At 44.8% G+C, this 16,455-nt stretch overlaps 1 long non-coding RNA gene across 1 annotated transcript in view; it reads left to right on the top strand.

The window, feature by feature from the left end:
* Positions 1-10,399: 10,399 nt before the first annotated feature.
* LOC101690122 overlaps positions 10,400-16,455 on the top strand; it is a 31,139-nt gene continuing 25,083 nt past the window's right edge. The window contains exon 1 of the long non-coding RNA XR_200160.3: positions 10,400-10,672. This is a non-coding gene — a long non-coding RNA (uncharacterized LOC101690122). The remainder of the gene's footprint in view (positions 10,673-16,455) is intronic.

The raw sequence follows: 16,455 nt of genomic DNA, 5'->3' as shown, positions 1-16,455 counted from the left end.
TATTTATTTATTTGAGAGAGAGAGAGTGAGAGCAAGCACGAACTGGGGGGCAGGGGGAGAGGGAGAGGGAGAAGCAGATGCCCCGCTGAGCAGGGAGTCCAGTGTGGGGCTCGATCCCAGAACCCTGGGATCATGACCCGAGCCCGAGGCAGATGCTTAACCCACTGAGCCACCCAGGAGGCCTGGAGTTTTTCCTTTGATCAGGAGCTTGAGAAGAATAGAGCCAGCTTCCACCCATTTGTATTAGTGCAAGAGAGTGTCGATACCCCCACAAGGAGAGCATAGATAAGAGGTCAAAGAATAACGAGTGGTCCAACTGGAGGAGCCGTGGGGACAGCGGACCCTGCCTCTTCACTTTTACGTATGGAAATACAGACACCCACAGAGGGAAGGGAGCAGATCCCATGATTCTCACTCCTGTCCTCTTTCCAGAACATATGACTGCATCATTACATATTTTCTCTCCTGATTATGATTTGTAAAGGTTGTCAGTTGGCATTTCTGGGGCCTGTAGCCAATTGGGTGTTAAGGGGACAGGTCCAGAGCCATACATGGTAGGGAAAGCCAGACCCAAATAAAACATTTACCCTGAAGGATCAGATCTGGAATGGGCAACTCGCTCGCACTGTTAAGTGTTGGCATTGTCCAAAGTTCTGTCCTTGGTCCTCTTTTCTTGTATTAAGAGTAGGCCTGTGGTCAAGGTTGGTCTCTGTGGCAAAATAATATGAACTCTGGATCAAAAACCTGTACCTGCATTTCTTAGGTTTTTTTCTGCTGGTCTCTGAGGATAGCATATCCTCTCCTAGTCAACGCCAACCTTTTCACCCACCCATCTCTTGACAATTCTTTACTCTTTCTTTATACTCTGCTACATTTGAAACCATCACAAAACCTCAGGTTTTTTTAAATGACTTTGTTTATTTGAGAGAGAGAGAGAGAGAGAGAGCATGGTGGGGGGAGGGTCAGAGGGAGAAGCAGACTCCCGCTGAGCAGAGAGCCTGATGCGGTACTTGATCCTGGGACTCCAGGATGATGACCTGAGCCGAAGGCAGAGGCTCAACCCACTGAGCCACCCAGGCGCCCCCTCAGACAATTTTACCTGATGTCTCCCTTGTCAGCCAAGCCTCCTGAAGGAATGAATAGTCTATACGTGACGTCCCACTTCCTTCCTTTTTGTTCACCCCCACGCCAAACCTTTTAGTCGGTGTTTTGAGGAACTTTGTTTGGCAGCTTTCAACATCCTTCAGCCACTCACCTGCTGGCGCACTCTCCGTGGCTCTTCTTCTCCTGTTGTCCCACTCCTGTATTCCTCAAGGATCTTATTTGATAGTAGTTATATTTTGGTTAATGGCCGGCTTCAGTCTCCTTCGAGGCTCTATTTCCCCACCCACAGCGTCTCAGGAAGGGACGGTGAAGCCTCGGGCCTGGCCACTAGGACTAGGGGTGGACATTTAGGCAGAGGGGATGCCTAGGAATATGGCAAGATGGAGGGAGGTGGCCGTTAGGAAATAGGGCTGAGAAGTTGCATAGACACGGAGGCTGAAGCTGTGATTCTGGCCACGTGAGTGTGGGCAAGTGACCTGAAGACGCTGCTGGGCAGGGAAGGGAGTGTGGAAGTCAAGTAAATGCTCCCAGAGAAGCAAGGAAGAGATCATGAGCCAAGGGAGAGGTGTGGAGTAGCAGAGGAGGAGGAGAGGGGGAGCCTTGTGGGATGGATCAGTGGGGCGAGGGGGAATGATGACAGAGAGCCCAGGAGAAGGTCCCCCAGACAACTTTCTAGATCCTGGGAGCTGCTCTTGTGCTTAGTACAGTAAACGAGTGATTCTTCTAGATCCTTGTGATAACCCTTTCTGGTACCTTGTTTTAGTAGATAATATTGTTTCTTGCGACCTTTACCCTAAGGTACCTCTTCTCCCACCAACTTCTTGAACTCTCCCTGAGTGATCTCATCTACTTTTTTTTTTTTTTGAAGTTGATTTTAGTAATCTCTACACGCAACATGGGGCTCAAACTCACAACCCTGAGATCAAGAGTCACATGTCCTTTCGACTGAGCCAGCCAGGCACCCTCATCCGCTTGCTTCTACAGTTTAAAAAGTTTTTATTTCAGGTGCCTGGGCAGCTCAGTCATTAAGCGGCTGCCTTCGGCTCAGGTCATGATCCCAGGGTCCTGGGATAGAGGCCCACATCGGGCTCCCTGCTCAGCGGGCAGGCTGCTTCTCTCTCTCCCACTCACCTAGCTTGTGTTCCCTTTCTCTCTCTGTCTCTCTGTCAAATAAATAAAGAAAATCTCAAGAAAAAAATGTTTTTATTTTTATAATATGAAACATGTATAGAGCTTAAAAAAAAAAAAAAAGAGTACCAAAGGCTTATAATGAGAAGCAAAACTCCCTTTGCCTATCCCTTTCCTTCTTACCAGAAGCAATCACTCCTTGAAGTGTTCCTTACGGTGTTTACCTCAGTCATTTAAAAGAATATGATTATTGGGGTACCTGGGTGGCTCAGTCAGTTAAGCGTCTGCTTTCAGCTCCGGTTGTGAATTCAGGGTCCTGGGATCGAGCCCCACATAAGGCTCCCTGCTCAGCAGGGAGTCTGCTTCTCCCTCTCTCTTTCTCTCAAGTAAATAAATAAATCTCTAAAAAAGAGTATGATTATTAGCTTGCAATTTCTTTTTTGATTATTGTGGTAAAACATACATAGCACAAAATTTGCCATTTTAACCATTTGTTAAGTGTCAAGGTCAGGGGCACTAAGGACATTCATATTGTCATGCAACCATCACCACCATCCATCTCTCGAATTTCTTCCTCATTGGGAACTGAAATTCTGTGCCTGTTAAACGGTACCTTCCCATTCCCTTCCCTGCATGTCCCCGGCAACCGCTATTCTAGTACCTGTCACTGTGAATTTGGACTTTGGTTCCTTTTTCAGACCGAATGATATTCTATTTTATACACACACACGTGGGCGCGCACACATACACACACTGTATTTTGTTCTTCCATCTGTTCCATGATGGACATTTGAGCCGTCCACCTTTTGGCCGTTAGGAAAGTGCTGCTGTGAACACAAGTGTGTAAACACTTGCCCGAGTCCTTGCTTACACCCCTTCTGAACTTATACCCAGAAATGGAATTGCTGGATCGTTCAGCAATTCCCCAATCTGCTTTCTTGAGGAACCACAATGCCGTTTCCACATTCTGTTTTCTTGACGCTTTTTAACCATCATCTACTGACTTTGTATTATGGTAAGTGAGGGACCGTCCGCTCTTCAAGTACTCTCTACCCCCACGTGCTGATGGCTTCCTGTCCTATTTCAAGCCCGGACTTTCCCCTGAGCCTCAGCCTTTAATATCCAAATGCTTGCTGGATGTCTCCGTGTAGATGTCCAGCTCGGTGTTTCTCAAAATGCTTGCCCCTGCCTCACCCCCAAACGTTCTCCTCTTCAGGCTTTTCTACTGTCCCCTACTTCAGGGAGTGTCACCAACACCTACCCAGTCACTCTAACAAGAAGCCTAGATGTTGTTACAGACCTGTTCCCAGACCTTACCATCCAAAGGATTCCAAAGGATCACCGAGACTTCCTGAGTTTACCTCTTCAATAGCTCTTGACTCCATTTTCTTTTCGCCCACTGGCACCGCTCTCGTTCGGACCTTCTCGTTCATTATCTCTTGACTGAGCCACTTGCAGCAGCCTCCGTATTTGCCCTCCTTTAGTCCTCCTGCAAATCGAGCTAAGCCTTTTTAGCCTCTCACATTGTCACTGAGTTTTCAGTGACCGTCAGTAGCTTCCACTGACCCAAGATGGCTGCGGGTTGTCATCCTCACCCCGTCCTGTGCAATCTGCCGGCCGGGTGGTCCATTCCAGAGACAACAGGGCTTCGACCCAGTTCTGCCAAACACATCTATTAGTGGTTAGACACAGTCCTACAACCTGTCCTCATGAGACCGTGAAGCCCCACGTGGGAGAGATTCACTGAGGCACGTTTAGCAGTTCCCCAGTCGCTGCAGTTTAGCTAAGCTTGTGGTTAGGTCAGGCGATGGGATCTTCCATTAGGTGTCAGGACGCAGGACCAGTGGCTTCCTAGACCTAGAATGCCACTCTGGGCTCATCAGTTTCTTAGGTCCCCTTCATGCAAGGGCAGATGGTGGTACAGATCCATAAATCTAGAATACTTTTATTTTACCAATGAAAGTTTATTTCTAACATCCCTTGTATTAATGAACCAACACTCTCGTGCAGATTTAGGTAGATTGGTTGAAGCTTTCCAGTTCCGCTTCTGGAATGTATGTTCATAATTAGTCTTTCAGATGCACAGTGAGCACGGCTGGAGTGTGCTCCTCATAGGGGTAGTTCCGATACTGACTGTCCCTATATACGTTATGTGCATGTATATATGCATGGGTATGTGTGTATCACACACTGTGCTGAGTATTTTTTTTTTCTTAGAGAACGCACACATGCCCACACAAATAGCAGGGGAGGGGCAGAGGGAGGAGAGAGAGAATCTCAAGCAGATTGCGCTGAGTGTGGAGTCTGACGTGGGGCTTGATCTCATGCCTCTGAGGTCACGACCCTGAAACCAAGAGTCAGACGCTTAACCTATGATGCCACCCATGTGCCCTGGGCTGAGTATTTTTAATTTTAAATTTAATTTTAATTTTTAATTAAATTAAAATTTTTTTAATATTTTATATATTTATTTGACAGACAGAGATCACAAGTAGGCAGAGAGGCAGGCAGAGAGAAAGAGGAAGCAGGCTCCCTGCTGAGCAGAGAGCCCAATGCGGGGCTTGATCCCAGGACCCTGGGACCATGACCTGAGCCGAAGGCAGAGGCTTTAACCCACTGAGCCACCCAGGTACCCCTAATTTAAGATTTTTAAAGTAAGTTTTAGACCATAGAACAAATCTCTCCTCCTATGTACATCTATTCATGCTGTGCCCCTGAATGAAACCCTTTATCTCCATGGTTCCATGGTCCATGTGAAATAAAGTCCAGATTCCTTCCAGTGATGTAGAAGGCCTTTCCAGAACCCTCCCCCACCTCTCTCCTTTCTGCACTTTATGCTCCCGTCTAGAATTACCAAGCGGCGCGTATGTGAGCTCCCGCCCACGATGCTGGCTTGGGCTCACACTCTCCCCCTGCCCGGCCCACGTTCGCTGCTTCGATTCACCTGGCTGACTCTTACTCATCTTCTGTGACTCAACCCAGGCATCAGCTCTTTCAAGAAGCCTGTCCTGTAATCCCATTCAGACTTAAGCTCATTTATTTTAACACACGTATAGTGCTTATTATGTGCAAGGAACTCTTCTAAGCACTCGGAATCCTCATTGTGGTTCTGGGAGTTAGATGCTATTATTATCCCTCTTTTCAGATGAGGAGACTGAGGCACGTGGAGGTTTAATGGGTCAAAGTTCACGTAAGTGGTAAGTGGCGAAGCCAGACCGCAAACCCACACTGTCAGGTTTCCGACCATGAGGGTCAGAAAGCCGAATAGTCTGAGGCGGAGTGGGGTCGTGGTTAGATCACACAGTTTGGGATTCGATATGCCTGGGACTAAGTCCCACCTCTGCTGTGTACTAGCCTTGTGACCTTACGCAAACTTCATAACCTTGCTACATGCCCTTTTCCACATTGGTCAAGTGGGGCAAAGAACACCCCACAGTGCGATGGACAGAATGAAACAAGATGATCTAGGTAGAGCACCCTGCGGAGGGTCTCTCAGAATTTAAAAAAAAAACCCAAAAACAAAAAACACACAAACAAAAAAACCCTCTTGGTAATGCTTGACTGTTGCTACTAGCTATTATTATCTCTGCGTCTCTAGCAACTAGCCCCTGGGAAATAGATGCTGGAGGACTATTGTTGAACTGAACGAGTATGGAAATCTTTAGACAGACCTTGGTATCTAAAGTAGACATGACTTCAGAAATGGTCCCCTGTTGTTAAGCGGGAAGTGCCACCTCACTTTGCTAGGATGCCCGGGAAGAGTTTTACCTCCAAAGAGTAGCTAGCCCTGTAGGTCTTCAGTTAGTAACTAGCAAGCATATGGTGCTGGTCTTTGCCACCATTCATTTTAACGTAGCTAAAGCTCACTACAAGAGAGCTCATCGCTTCCAAGTGGGTCTTGTCCTCCTAAACCATTTCCCCATCCTTTAAAATGAAAGAGAACCCATTTCATTTCCTTTCGTCAGAACAAGGGCTTCAAAACTCCCCCTGGGGCCATTGAGTCTCATGGGTCACTGGCCTTTTCAGTTCTGGAATTCCCATGTACATTTCCTTCCCAGCATGCCAGGGCTTTGATCCCTTCTGCTATAAATTTCACTTGTCAACTGGATGAAAAATACAGTTATCAGACATGCCCAGGTCAGCTTTGGGTAGTGTAGTTTTGACCGAAAATGTCCCAGGGATCAATGAAGTACCTATCTTCTTGCACCCAAGAGCAGTAGAAGATGCTGCTTGAAAATCTGGAATAGACATATATGTCATATTCAGAGAGTAACCACCCTACCCCCCAGAACACTAGGGTTAGGGTTAGGAAGCTCCTCAAGCAGAATTTCTTGGTTTACTTGGGGCTAAAGGGAGCCCTCATTGGGGTTCAGCAGGCCGATCTTTCTGTAATATCTGACCCCACTTTCCTTCATAAAGGAAGACAGCCCCGAGACCACGGATTCTTTTTTCCAGGAGGATCTCACAGACCCTCTAGGCTGACCTGGTTATCACCAGTGATTACTTCAGAATTTTAGATGGACAGACAAAGTTAAGAAGTTGACCTGAATTTCTATTCATCCTGGTCATAGTCTAGAATAATCTGGCTGTTTGATTAAACCTCTGATATTTTGGTATGTTTTCATTTTTCTCTTTTTTTCCCTCAAATCTGTTGTATAGAGCTACTACTGTTAATACTGTTTCAACACACACACACATACACAAACACACAGCTAGTTGAGGGTTCTGGACTCTCAGGTGCTTGAGGATTTTAATGCAAGGGGATGATGACTGTGGTTTGGGTCTGGTCAGGAAGGGCTGCCTAGAGAAGGTATCCAGTCAGGTTTGGTAGACTTCGGATAGTGAGGGCTTCTAGAGTTGAGGAAGAGGGTTGGACGGGAGTCAAAACACACAGTACATCTAAGAAACTATAGGCAAAGGCTTGTGGTCGTGGGCTCAGTGCAAAGCCTGGGATTCCTCTCCCTTTTTCTGTCCAGACAGTCAGAAACATGGAGGGTTCAGAAACACAGGTTGGAAATGCTCACCTCTCAGAAAGCACAATGGGCGAGGGGTGAGGAGATAGGACTTCTGATCCTAGTTCTACCACTGATTTGTTCCATAATGGCAGGCAGGTCATGTAAACCTTTCTCAGACCATTTCCTTGTCAGGTAACGTAGAGATAAATAGATAATCAGACTACTACTAGTGGGAGGCTTAGGTGAAACTTGTAAGTATCCATCAGATGTCAGTTACTAAGAGACTGTTAATAAATAAAAGGTAGATACAGTGGGAAGAGAGGCCATCTTGTCGGTTGGCCTCTTACTGGATATTAAATACCAGCCACTCTGGGATGCCAAGGAATCGGATACAGAGAAGAGAAAAGGATTGTTTTTAACAGATGAAGAAACCAGAGTTCAGAGAGTTTAAACCACTCCCCAGTTGTTGAGCAGGGACTGGGCCAAGGCCAAATACGAACAGTGTCACTGCTTTGCTCTAAGAACCCATATCTGTATGTCTTCAGAATGCCCAGTAGGAGTGACCCTGTTGGTGAGAACTGTAGGGATATTGGAAAACTACGAGGGTACTATTTTGGAGGTGGACAGCTGATCTCAGATACATATAGTTCAGTCTCTTTGTGTGCCTTAATCCATGCTGATCTCTGGGTGAATTGCTAGGCCCTTCCCCTACTGGTAGGTACTACCTGTAATCCTTTTTTTTTTTTTTTTACTGACACAGTCTAATAAAAATAAATTTATTTTGCGTACTATTTTGTACAAGCTTATAAATATTAATCCCAGTATCCACAAGCTCTATGTCATTCCTTTTGAGCCTAACTTGCTAGAGGGAACTGAGAGCTGCTCACGTGGAAACAGGAGGTCGGGTCCCTTCCAAGTAGGAAATACTGTTGTAGGAAGTGCCAGGAGAGAGAAAGCCAGCGGAAGGAGAGTGAGCAGGGCAGAAATCTGCATTCTGGTGGGATCAGTGAACAGAAAGGGAACTGAGGATTTATGTAAGGTTTGTGTAAGAGGCCATGTCAGCAGGTGCAGAGAGAGCGAGCGAGCAGAGCACCCGCCGGAGCCTAGTAACTGTGTCGGAGTGCTGCTGGGCCTGTTCTTGGCCCTCAGAGCCGCTCCGGCCCTCTTCCTCATCTCTCTGTCAGCCACCAGCCATCTCAGCTCCCACAGAAACTTGGCCAAGAGGTAGAGACAGATAAAGAATCATTCAAATCACCCTTCCAGACATGTTCACTCCAGAACATCTCTCCACTTGGATCTTGCCATCACTCCACGAACACTGGGACAGACAGCTTTCTCTTCCGTGCTCTTTAGCCAATGCTCAACAGGATCGTCACAAGAAGTTGCTGGTAACTTTTTTCTTTTAAGATTATTTATTTATTTGACAGAGAGAGAGAGAGCGAGAGCGCACAAGTAGGCAGAGAAGCAGGCAGAGGGAAAGGGAGAAGCAGGCTCCTCGCTGAACAGAATAACCAGCCCGATGCGGGGCTCCATCCCAGGACCCTGGGATCCTGATCTGAGCCGAAGGCAGATGCTTAAGCAGCGGAGCCACCCAGGCGCCCTACTGGTAACCTTTCTAAGAACAGATTTGATCAGTGTCTTCATGGTATTACAAAATGTCAAGGTAGACATTTAAAACTTGATAGTAATCCAAAAAGGAATTTAAGTCAATCTTATGACTTTGTTGCAGAGGTTCTAGGCTTCCTCTTGTAATGGAAGATTTTTTTTATTTATTTATTTTAAAGATTTATATTTTTATTTGAGAGAGAGAGAGAGCACAAGCAGGGGAGGGGGTGTGGAGATACAAGTGGAAGAGGCAGAGGGAGTCGAAGGCTTCCCGCTGAGCAGAGAGCCCGGCGTGGGGCTCCATCCCAGGACCCTGGGGTCCTGACCTGAGCTGAAGGCAGATATGTAACCAGCTGAACCACTCAGATGCCCAAGACAGAATGTTGGGGTTTTTCTTTTGTTCTTTTTTTTTTTTTTAATATTTTATTTATCTGAGATGGCGTGAGAGAGCGAGAAAGAATGAGGGGTAAGGGGCAGAGGGGGAAGGAGACCCTGAGCTGAAGCCAGATGCTTAACTCACTGAGCCACCCAGGCACCCCGGATGGAAGGTTTTAAAGCAGCTGTTTTCTGGGGTGCCTAGGTGGCTCCGTTGGTTAAGCATCTGACTCTTGATTTCAGCTCAAGTGCCATGTTGGGCTTCCCACTCAGTGGGGGTCTCTTGACCTTCCCCTTCTCCTCCACCCCTGCTCATGCTTGTTCCCTCTCTCTTTCTCTCTAAAAAATAAAATAAAGCAAATAACCCCCCAAATTCTACTTCCTTCACCTCCTCAAATCTAACCCTCATATCAGAGAATTCTGAGTATCCTTTGTGTTAGCACTGGTGTCTGAAGGCCAGTCCCTCTTACACCTTGGTTGGATGAAGTTGATGGTGGAAATTCACATTTGTATGTTAATATGTGACTTTAGTCAGAGTCTGGAGATGACCTGCTATTAATAATTTGGCATATGGGGGTGCCTGGGTGGCTCATTCATTAAGCATCTGCCTTTGGCTTTGGTCATGATCTCAGGGTCCTGGGATCAAATCCCACAACGGGCTCTCTGCTCAGCGGGAAAGCCTGCTTCTCCCTCTCCCACTCCCCCAGCTTGTGTTCCCTCTCTCACTGTGTTTCTCTATCAAATAAATAAATAAAATCTTTAAAAAATAATTTGGCATATGAAAAAACAAAATGCTTTTAATCTAACGAAGAGAGAGGCACTAGAATTCAGCCTCATCTTCTTTATGTATTTTACATAAAACCAGACAGATTTTCTTAACAACATTAATAATGTACTATTATAACATAATTGCAATATTATACCAGAAGCATTATCCACGCTAAGTACTCTCCAATTTAGAATGAGTGAATAACCTTCAAGAGAAGCGTATCCATTTTCTTCAGCTAAATAATCCCTAAGTTCAAAAGGTAAAATGAATACTTCTTACACAAAATGCACCCTGTATGTGGGAGTAGAATTTTGATAGGACTTTATGAGCTCAGAGTGCCTGGCAGGCTCTGTTGGTAAAGCACACAACTCTTGATCTTGAAGTAGTAAGTTTAAGTCCCACATTGGGTGTAGCAAGTACTTAAAAATAAAATCTTTAAAAAAGAAATTTGTGAGCTCCCTGCTAGTGGATTTAAAAACCTCCTTGGCCATCTCCTGGCAACTGAGGCTACTATGCCCCCTTCCACTGTGGGGCCAAGACATAGTGTCTGCGAAATTATATACCCATTAAGGTAACCCTTGTTTTGTCCTGTCCTATTTTAGTGCATGGCGCCCAAGGTCACCCTGGATGCTGACAAGCAACTAACAGATGGGGAGAGAGGAAGAGTGGAAAAGGCACGTGACCTTCTGAGATTGGCCTGAGTGTGGCACACGCCCCTTCCACCAACATTCCGCTGGTGAGGACTTGGGGGCGATTCCTTCGTGATCTAACCACAATCCCATACCACCTTGAACACTATTCAGCTTTCTGACCCTCATGGTGAAGTGACAGGCACATCCCCAAAGAGACAGTTTCAAACCATTATGCTCAGTGCTAAGATCAAGGTATTCTTAGGGTGCTGTGGGAATATGGAGCACGGGCCTTCGAGAAGCAGCGCAGCATATGCCTTTCTAAGAGCACAGACTCTGGAACCCGACATTGTGGGTTTGCGGTCTGGCTTTGCCACTTACCAAATATGTGAACTTTCACCCTGGAAACAGCAGTGCCTTCCTATAGCACCAGCTCGATTTGGTTGGCAGTTCCCATCACTTAGAAGAATGGCCTTCCTAGGCATCATCAGAGACAATGCCACTGGTCTATGCCTCCTTCTTGAAAGTCTGAGCCCTAGCATACAGGGACCCTCCTCCAAGAACAGAGATCCCAGCAGCAGCTAGCAAGGACCTCCTTCCCAGAAGTCGGAGTTTCAACTCCATGGAGACCCTCCCCCAAGTTTTAGTAATTATGAATTCTCCTCTTCCTCCCATGGCCCCCCAGTCTAGGAATGCTGGCTGCTTCCTCAAGTTTTTACCTCTGGGACACCTTACAGCAGCACTGTCTAATAGAAATATATGTGAATCACACACCGATCTTTAATTTTCTAGTAGCTACACTAAAAGGGTAAAAAGAAATGGTGAGATTAATTTCAACAGTATATTGTATTTAACCCAATGTATCTGATCTGCTGCATTTCAATATGTAATCACTATAAAAATGATTAGCTATTTTTATATGAATTCTTTGAGATCCGGTGTATATTTTACACTGACAGCATACTTCAATTTGGATGATAAATTTTCACCAGAAATACTTGATCCATATTTTGATTTCATAAAATTTACAGTTGAAGATGTAGATTTACATTTTTTAAGTCATTCTCAATATACTTAGAAGTTTGCCAATAACTGAATTGAGTATCAATTTGTAACTCTTTCAAAAAATATTTTACTTATTAATTTGATATAAAGAGAGAGAGCAAGCAAGCAGGGGGAGAAGCAGCTTCCTGTGGAGCAGGGATCCTGATGCAGGACTTGAACCCAGGACCCCAGGATCATGAGCTGAGCTGAAGGCAGACGCTTAACCAACTGAACCACTCAGGCGTCCCAATTTGTAACTTTTTATTTTGAAATGAGAAGTTGAAAAAATGCTGCAGAGAGTTTCCATGTACCTACCCCACAGCTCCCCCCCATTGGTAACATCTTTCCTAACTCTAACTTTCACAACCCAAATCAGAAAATTAATCGGCACGATACAGGGAACTACACTAGAGGTCTTAGTCAGATTTCATCACTTTCACATGTATTTATTTTTTTTTAAATATTTATTTATTTATTTTAAAGGAGGGGGTGAAGGGCAGGGGGAGAGAAGAGAGACAATTCCAAGCAGACTCTGTGCTGAGCGTGGAGCCTGACGTGGGCCTCGATCTCACGACCCTGAGATCACAACCTGAGCTGAAACCAGGAGTCAGACGCTCAAGTGACTGTGCACCCCCTCTCCCAGGCGCCCCTTCGCGCACTTATATGTTGTGTGCCTTTGTGACTGTATGGTACTTTGTCACTTGTGTAGATCTGTTTGATGGCCACCACCACAACCGTGAGACCAAACTGCCCCTTCACTGCAGAGGGAGTTCCTCATGCTGCCCCTTCAGGCCTGAACCCCTGGTAACCCAGTAGGTGTTCTTTGTCTTTACAGTCTAGAACATGTTGAAATTGGCTATTGCACTCGGTGCAGTACCCTTAAGATCCATCCATGTTGTCTGGTGTAAGAGTGCTCTGTTCCTTTTTAGTGCTGAGTAGTATTCTACAGTATGAATGGACCATAGCGTGTTAACTGTTCACCTATTGAAGGACATTTACTGGGTATGTTTTCAGTTATTGGCTGTACAGATAAAAGCTGCCAGGAACATTTGAGTATGGTTTTGGTGGGGGCAGGCATACGTTTTGATTTCTGCGGGTTGAATGCCCGGGGGTGTGATCACTGAGCATATGATAACTCTGTGTGTAATTGCCAGAGTGCTTTCCAGAGTGGCCCGACCATTGTGCGTTCTTACCAACAACGAAAGAGAGAAGTCCATTTGTTGGCATCTTTGTCAGCACATGGTGTGATCTGTGTTCTTTTTTTTTTTTCATTTTTTAAAAATATTTTATTTATTTATTTGACAGAGAGAGGGATCACAAGCAGGCAGAGAGGCAGGCAGAGAGAGAGAGAGGAGGAAGCAGGCTTCCTGCTGAGCAGAGTGCCCAATGCGGGACTCCATCCCAGGACCCTGAGATCATGACCTGAGCCGAAGGCAGAGGCTTTAACCCACTGAGCCACCCAGGTGCCCCTGATCTGTGTTCTTTATTTTAACCCTTTGAATCAGTAAGTAGCAGCATCGCATTGTGGTTCCAATTTGCATTCGCCTAATGGCTCGTGATGCTGAACCTTCCTTCATGCACTGATTTGCTGTCTGTATGTCATTTGGGGGGAAGTATCTGTTAAGTCTTCCCCATTTAAAAATTGGGTGGTTGTTTTCTTACAGTTGAGTTTTGAGAATTCTTTATATATCCTGGATACGAATCCTTTATAAAAAGGTATAATTTGCAAATACGTTCTCCCAGTGTGTAGCTTGTCTTTTTATCCTCTTAACAGGGTCTTTCACAGAATGAAAGGTTTTCATTTTGATGAAGTTCAATCTATCCATCTTTTCTTTTATGTCTCACTTTTGGTGTTATGCCTAAGAACTCTTTACTTAATGCTAGGTCATGAAAATTTTCTCCTACATCTTTTTCTGAAATATTATAATTTTGCTTTTAAATCTGTGATCCAGTTTGAGTTAACTTTTATGTAAGGAATGAGGTTGAGACCTAGGTTTGTTATTCTGTTTTTGCCTCTGCATATCTCATTTTCCCAGCACCACTGATTGAAAAAAAAAAAAAAAAGAACCTATTTTGGGGTCCCACGACCACTCAGGGTCAGTGTTTCACTGGATAGACCCACCAGACCAACTGCAGGCTTTACTTACAACTAAGGTTTATTACAGCGAAAGATACCACAAGCCATAGGAAAACTACGCATGGGACAGAGTTCGGAGAGGTCGGGCACAGATTTCCCCATCCGAAGCCACACAGAATGTGCATTCTCTGTAGCAGGCAGCTGCAGGGCCAAGGGCAGAACAGCTCTGCCCAGGGAAGCCTGTGCCTGTCTCAGGATCTGAGACTTTTATGTGCAGGGGAATGGCTCTGTCATGGCAATCTGGGGACTCGGGCTGCAGAAGCAGAGGCATGACCTGCAATTTACCTGAGTGTTTTTTTTTTTAAATATTTTATTTATTTGAGAGAGAGAGAGAGAGAGAGCACGCGTACACAAGAGCATGAGCTGGGTAAAGGAGGGGGAGTGGGAGACGGAGAAGCAGACTCCCCACTGAGCAAGGAGCCTGATATGGACTCCCTCCAAGGACTCTGGGATCGTGACCCAAACGAAGACAGATGCTTAACCAACTGAGCCACCCTGGCATCCAGTTTATCTGAGTCTTAGCAGAACTCCTTGGGATCCACTGAGAACATGAGAGGATGGGAGGCACATTTGTTCTAGAATCGTCCTTTGTGACACATGGGACGAGGAGCGTACGTTGCCAGTACCTTCAGCTACTCTGCCTTTCATTCTCTGCATGAGTAATAAACTGTCTGAACCTAATGACAGCTCACTGTGTCTTTATTGGTTGAGTCTGTGAGGCCTTACTTAACCTTTCCTCACATACCATCGAATGGCTTTTTCGCCTTTATCAAAAATCAGTTTCATTGGCATATGAATGACATACAATAAATCGCACGTATTTAAAGCTTACAATTTCCGGCTTGGCTCGTGCAGACACCTATGAAACTCTCACTGCAATCAGGATACTGATCACAACCAAGGACACTTGGAAACTTTGGGCTGTGTTCAGCGTCTTGATTATGGTGTTGGTTTCACAGGTGTATACCTATGCCAGACCAGAAATTATACACTGTGATACCCAGGCAAATACACCAATTGGGCAAAATAGAGAAATCGGAAATATATTCGCAAATACAGACAGCTGGTTTTTTACATAGACAAAAAGGCAATTCATCAGAAAACTAACAACCTGTTCAGCAAATGGTGCTAGAACTATTAGATATTTATCTGCAGGAGGAAAAAAAAGCAACTTGAATCCATACTTTGCCCCATCCCCCAAATTAACTCAAAATGGATCATAGAATTAAATATAAAAGCTGAAACTGTAAAAGTCCTCCAAGAAAATACAGGAGAAAAATCTTCATGACCTTGAGCTAGGCAATGATTTCTTAGATATGATACCAAAAACACAATACATTAGAAATGAATTGATAAATTAGACTTCATGAACATATAAAACTTTGGCTCCTTCAAAGACACTGTTAAGACAATGAGAAGGTAATTCACAGACTGGGAGAAAATATTTGCAAAGCATATACCTGATAAAAGATTTGCATCCCGAATATGTAAAATACTCCAAAAGCCCAATAAGAAGAAAATGAACAAGCCAGTCAATATAAAATGGGCAAGAGATTTGAACAGGCATTTCACTGAAGACATACAGATGGCACAGAAGCACATGGAAAGACATTCAACACCATTGGTCACTAGGTAGATAAATGCAAATTAAAAACCACAATGAAATAACACTACACACCAAACAGAAGAGCTAAAATGAAAAAGAATGGCCATAGCAAGTGTTGCCGAGGATGCCAATAAAGCTGAGCTCTCTTACATAGCTGGTGGTGATGTCAGTGGTACCACTTTGTAAACAATTTGGTGGGGGGGTTTTGTTTATTTTTATTTTTATTTTAAGATTTTATTTATTTATTTGAGAGAGGAAGAAAGAGAGAACACAGCAGAGGAGAGAGGCAGAGGGAGAAGCAGGCTTCCTGCTGAGCAGGGACCCCCCCCCCATACACACACCCCACCTCAACCCAACCCAGGACTCAATCCCAGGACCCTGGGATCATGACTTGCGCTAAAAGCAGATGCTTAACCAACTGAACCACCCAGGTGCCCCAGTTTGGTGGTGGTTTAAATAGTTAAACATGTACATGAAATGATTTAGCCATTATTCTCCTAGATGTTCACCCAAGACGAAAGAACGCATGCATCCACAGAAAGTCTTGTACACAGAAGTTCATAGAAGCTTTATTTGCAATAGCTAAAAAGTGGGAACAAGCCAAACATCTGTCAGCGGTGAACGGATAAACAAACAGGTGAATAGACCAATCAAACTTACCAAGAACTGTCACAATTATAGTGTGCAGTCTATGCCTGACGCACGAATAAAGTAAAAACCTCTATTTAGATTTTCTTTAGTTTCTCCTAGCCGTACTTTATATTTTTCACTGTATAGATTTTGCCTATCTTTTGTTTGATTTATCATTTAATATTTTACGTGTTATTGTTTTTTTAAATGCTTTTTTTTAAAGATTTTATTTATTTATTTGACAGAGAGAGATCACAAGTAGGCATAGAGGTAGGCAGAGAGAGAGAGAGAGAGGAGGAAGCAGGCTCCCTGCCGAGCAGAGAGCCCGATGCGGGACCCGATCCCAGGACCCTGAGATCATGACCTGAGCCGAAGGCAGCGGCTTAACCCACTGAGCCACCCAGGCGCCCTTAAATGCTTTTTTAAAAAAAGATTTTATTTATTTATTTGACAGAGAGAGATCACAAGTAGGC

Source organism: Mustela putorius, unplaced genomic scaffold, assembly GCF_011764305.1.
Source record: "Mustela putorius furo isolate JIRA1106 unplaced genomic scaffold, ASM1176430v1.1 tig00003901_pilon_pilon_pilon, whole genome shotgun sequence".
NCBI classification, from domain to species: domain Eukaryota; kingdom Metazoa; phylum Chordata; class Mammalia; order Carnivora; family Mustelidae; genus Mustela; species Mustela putorius.
This window is presented reverse-complemented; position numbering and strand designations above follow the sequence as displayed.